Genomic DNA, 5,645 nt, shown 5'->3' on the forward strand with positions numbered 1-5,645 from the left:
GCCAACATGTATCTTGAGGGGTAGAGATAAAGGGAGTTTCCAAAAGAATTTTTATGTGTTTAAGTAGACTTCCAGGATCCCCGAGGTTGCGGTTGGGCTAAGATTGTCTTTTGCCCTTAGCAAAGTATCTACATCAAGGCAGATGGGTGCCTAGGGGAATGTCAGTCTGCCTGCTTCAAGGACTTGTCAGTGGGCTGTAAGTGGTAAGGAAATTTAATTTTTCTTTTGCGTTTGTTTCCCATATCAGAGAACACATTCAGGGAGAAAAACAAATAAAAACTTGAGTTTCACTGATAAAGATAGAAGAATGTCTCGTTTTGTATGTGTTTATTACCCCTGTAATAATAACTTGTTTTGCTTAATTATATATGCATGATGAGGCAGTTCTAATCAATAAATATCAGTAAATAAAGAAGCTTTATTTTACTTACCTAAGAGAGAATGTCTACTTCTAAATTTTGCTCCTTCACCCTAATGGGTCATCCACATTCACCTGGCATATTAATAGACAATTTTTACAAGAGAATTCCACTGGTTGAATATGAATAGCTTCCTGTTTGGCAATACCTCAAAACTGGACTTACAAGTAACAGTTAGCTCTTAGTCATCTGATGGTAAAGTCAAGAGATTGGTAAAAAGGTGTTGGGAATTCTAGATAGGATTAGGCAAAAGTAAGTCTGGGTCTTTGGGGGGCTATTGTAAACAAATGCAGTGTGTGTGTTTCACAGAAACCACTCTGATTTAGAATCCCCTCTCCTGCAGCTCACATCCTCATTCCATAATGGTAACCCGGAGTGAGCGTTAATTCTGAAATAATGCAAAGCCCAGAAAGGCAATAATTTTTTCTCACATGATTAATAATGTCTTTATATCAAAGTGCTTTCATGAATTTTATTACATTAATGATCACTTTACATATTAGGAAACTGAGGTTCACAGATAAGACTGGACTGACTCAATGTCTCAAAACTAATTAACAACAGGGCGCCTGGGTGGCTCAGTCGGTTAAACGTCTGCCTTCAGCTCAGGTCATGATCCTAGGGTCCTGGGATCGAGTCCCGCATCGGGCTCCCCGCTCAGCGGGCAGTCTGCTTCTCCCTCTGCCTGCCGCTCCCCCTGCTTGTGCTCTCTCTGTGTCAAATAAATAAATATTAAAAAAAAAACTAATTAGTAACAAAGCCAGGACAGTGCTCTTCCCAGTGTATCCTGCCTGAAAGACCATCAAATAGACGACAAAGTTAAACTACATTTTCTTTCACTTTAGTGTAGGGAGAGACATCCTGACTCAGTGACTGAATGATAGAAAGGAGAGTGACTTTAAACCAGGGCAAACAGACCTGACTGTGGAACCCAAACAGAAAAATCCTTCATTTTAGGTCTCTTTCTATTGTTTTGTCCTGGCTCATTTATTTGTCATCCTTTCCAAAGATTAAGAAAAGGAAAGGAACTGCTAAAATAAGAAGTATATAGAGGGCACTATTTTTATAACATGCGCCCAAGCTAATCAAGTAACATCAGACTACAGATCTGTCACTTGATTCATCTATTTAATGTCTAAACTTGTGTCGAATCCACTTGACACTTTAAAACAAGTAATTAAGGACTTGTTATTTATCTCATTTCTATGGTTTAAATGTTAGAAATTATGCCCTCAAATATGGACACAAGCTGTATTTTTAATTCTGGGATCCCCAGCACTTAGAACAGAGCCTGGCACATACTCGATACTTAATAAATATTTGTTCAATGAATGAATGAATGAACTATGCGTTGGTGATGGGAGGCTGAGAGGAATAATGAAAGAAAGGAAGAAAAATCATGTTACAAACATGGCCTTCCTTCTGTTTTCTGCCTGGACAGTAGCAACAAAATATTACCCAATATTGGCAACAGTGGAAACTTGATTGGGAAATTTTCTGGCCTTTCAGAAACGGGATGTTTCTTTTCCAAGGAAATCAAAGAATGAAGTTCACTGAATGTAGTTTCCTTGTTCATTCAAGCGTTATTAACAACAAACTCATAAAGACATTTCTATTGCATATCAAAAGTAAAAACTGCAAGGAAATGATCTTTTTCCTACACACATTGAGTTATTAGAGTGTGGAGCTTCTCAAACTCTAATGTGCCCGTAAATCACCTGGAGAACTTACCAGAATGTGGGGCTTACAGGTTATGATTCAATGAGTCTGCACTGGAGTCTGAGATTCTGCATTGCTAACAGCTCCCAAATGAATGCAAAGCTGTTGATCTGTAGGTCGCACTTTGAGTAGTGTGTGTTTACTTTTGGAAGGGTGCCCATATTTTCCTTTATCTTCACTCAAAGCCTTACTATTTCACCATTAATATATACTCATTGTCAAATATGAAGGTTTGCAATGTCCCCTAGGCGAATCCTGAGATTGATCCTTTATTCTTCCTGTATCACAGGTTATACCGATGTCACCACATCAGGCTATTGATGTGACATACTCTGATAAATCAATCTTATTATTATGACATTTTTCATTATTGGGAAATTCAAATTAACCGCTTTAGGAAATTGCTGACATCACACCTGAGTATGACTGATAGCCTTACAATAAGCATAGCATCATCAACAGGCTGTCCAGTCATCAGAAAAATTCCCTTTCTTTCCCATTTTTTCAGTTTATTTCTATTACCTGAAGCTATGAGCTGGACCACTCCTCTCTGAAAAGTAAGGCTGAGCAGCTACTCTCAATCATGATCCCTTTAAATTGTGAAGTGTTTCAAAACTAATTACATGGTTAAATTGAATATAGCAAAGCAGTGAAGTTGGCAAGCAATTTGCATTATTTAAAAATTATAGTCCATTCAAAGTTACCAATAGTTCTTAGACTTGAGAATCACTAAGAATCACCTGGAAGACTTCTTAAACCACAAATGCTGGGGCCCACCCTTAGTTTCTTGCTTCATTAAGTCTGGATGATTTGTTTTTTTTTTTTTTTTTTTTTTTTTTTAAATTTAATTTTATTTATTTATTTGACAGAGAGACAGTGAGAGGGAACACAAGCAGGGGGAGTGGGAGAGGGAGAAGCAGGCTTCCCGCTGAGCAGAGAGCCCGATGCGGGGCTCGATCCCAGGACCCTGGGACCATGACCTGAGCCGAAGGCAGACGCTTAACGACTGAGCCACCCAGGCGCCCCAGTCTGGATGATTTGTACCTCTAATAAATGCCCAGGTGATAATTCTTTGTCGTGGGGGCTGTCCTCAGCATTACAGGATGTTTAGCAACAACCTTGGCCTCTTCCCAATATATGTCAGTAGCACTCCCACTCCCTTCAGTTGTGACAATCAAAAATGTCTTCAGACATTGACAAATGTCCCCTGAAGATGAATCCACACTTGACTGAGAACCACTGTACTATGCTATGTCATTCTTATTAACTTACATTTTAATATGCTTTATTAAGTGGAAGACTAAAGATGTGCCAACTCTGGTGTCACAGCAGGGCGCTGTGGCAAGTGTGCACAGCATTCCCTATGACTGTTTCCATGGAGAAACTGGTTATTACTGATGCTTGAGGTCACTACTAGCCTAACAACACTGTTCCAACACCTAACACAAAGGAAAATTTGGAAGACAATCCATTCTTATGCCAGGACAATCTCTAGATATCAAGTAGGGTGTCTAGAAGAAAAATGTGATCAGTATAAGATCACATTCTGTCTGTCTGTCTTCCTCTCTTTTTCGGTCTCTCTATCACTGATCTGTGCTTTCTCCATGTTCGGATAGCATTTTTTCAATCTTCCTTTGGATCTCACATTAAAATGTTATCTTTGTATCCAAGAAATATTATGTAATCTCTGTGTCTTCTTTGATTGTGTAGTTCCTTCATTTAATTCATTGAGTTACTTCTCAAAAGAAAAATGTTACCAAGACTCATGGAAAACCCAATGAATAATGATGCTATTAATATCGATAAAGGGTAACTTTTTTCTGTTCCACTCTAGTTCTCATATTGACCCAGAATTCTTACTAAGAGAGATTTCTCAAAACCTATTTTTGTTCATTTACTGAAAGAAGTCCATTGACATTGGATTCAGATTTCCATTGAAACAGAGAAAAGAAATGTTAATTTAGAAACTGTGATCCAAAGACACAAAAGGAATTCCAGAAGTCTCAAATAGTGAAAACTAATAGAAGGCTGAAGAAAAGAAGAGGGTGGATTTTCTTCGGATAAATCCTCTACTCCCTTCCTCTTGCCTCTATCTTGAACGTCCCTACAACAAACCCTGCCAGGCCCTCTTGACTACACAGTTCCAATACCCCCTTACTCACTCTTCTAGCCTCCTTTTGCTCTCCCTACCCAATCCCCCCCTAAAGAAAAAAGACTGAGTAAGGACTGAGAGGTCATCTGATGTGGGAGAATCACTCCCCTAATGTATTGATGTAGGACCTCTGTGACTGGGGGGAGGGAGGAGATTAAGAAAGAAGCATATAAGAGTATCAAACGGCACATTAAAGAGATTGCTCTCAGGACTACTGCAGGAAGTCTGCTCACAAGTCTTTGGGAGAAACTTACCCAAAGGTCTTCCTGGCAGCTTGCAGTCAACCCAACACCCAAGTGTCAAACCCATATATCTCCCCACTCTGCAACCAGCTCCTCTGCACACTCCCAAATGTGGTGGTGAGTGAGCCCCAGTAAACAGAATGCTTTCATGAAATCAGACCAGGGTCTTTGGACGGGGGGAAACCACAAACTTGAACTGTAGCACCACCTGCTGGAAAACAAAAGAGAGGGTTTTTTGGCAATAACCACAGAAGACATAAAAGCTTAAGAGTTTTGTCATGAGAAAAATCAAGAAGTGTGGAGCAGGTGTATCCATACAAAGTCGTGGAAAGCCCCAGATATAACAGGACCAAAGAACAGTACATCCCAACTGAAGGCAACTAGTAAAGATTTGAGAAGGTGTCTGCTACTTCAATTGTGAAAGCTGCAATGCAAAATTCCAAGAAACATGAAGAATGAAGAAAACATACTGTTACCAAAAGATAACAATATTCCTCCAATAACTGAACTCAAAGGTATGTAATTTCGTGATTTAGCTGATAATTCAAAATAGCTTTTCTTCTTTTGAGGAAACTCAACAAGCTATAAGGCATACAGACAATTCAATGAAATAAGGAAAACAATACATAAATAAAATGAGAAATTTAACAAAGAGATAACAATCATAAAAAAGAACCAAACACAAATTCTGGAGTTAAAAAATTCAGTGAATGAAATGAAAAATGCAGTAGCATCTATAGTAGAATAGACAAAATGGGAGATAGAATCAATGATCTAGAGGATAAGAACTTAGAAATAACACAAATGGAGGAGAACAAAGAAAAAATAATAAAAAAGAGCAAAGAAAATCTATAAAATCTTTGAGACTCTATCAAATATTAGAATAATTGGGGTCCCAGAAGGACAAAAGAAGGAGAATGGGGCAGAAAGTTTATTTAAAGAAATAGAAACTGGGGCGCCTGGATGGCTCAGTTGTTAAGCGTCTGCTTTCAGCTCAGGTCATGATCCCAGGGTCCTGGGATCGAGCCCCACATCGGGCTCCCTGCACTGCGGGAAGCCTGCTTCTCCCTTTCCCACTCCCCCGCTTGTGTTCCTTCTCTCGCTATCTCTCTC

The 5,645-nt window shown here is 39.1% G+C and overlaps 1 long non-coding RNA gene across 1 annotated transcript; it reads right to left on the reverse strand.

Moving 5' to 3' along the window:
• Nucleotides 1-877: 877 nt before the first annotated feature.
• LOC144379834 (uncharacterized) lies at nucleotides 878-4,658 on the reverse strand. Its single transcript, XR_013443281.1, has 2 exons — nucleotides 4,545-4,658; nucleotides 878-1,131 (listed from the first exon to the last, which is right to left on the reverse strand). It is a non-coding gene; the product is annotated as an uncharacterized LOC144379834 (long non-coding RNA).
• Between the last annotated feature and the right edge of the window lie 987 nt (nucleotides 4,659-5,645).

The sequence above is a fragment of the Halichoerus grypus genome, chromosome 1, assembly GCF_964656455.1.
Source record: "Halichoerus grypus chromosome 1, mHalGry1.hap1.1, whole genome shotgun sequence".
NCBI lineage: Eukaryota > Metazoa > Chordata > Mammalia > Carnivora > Phocidae > Halichoerus > Halichoerus grypus.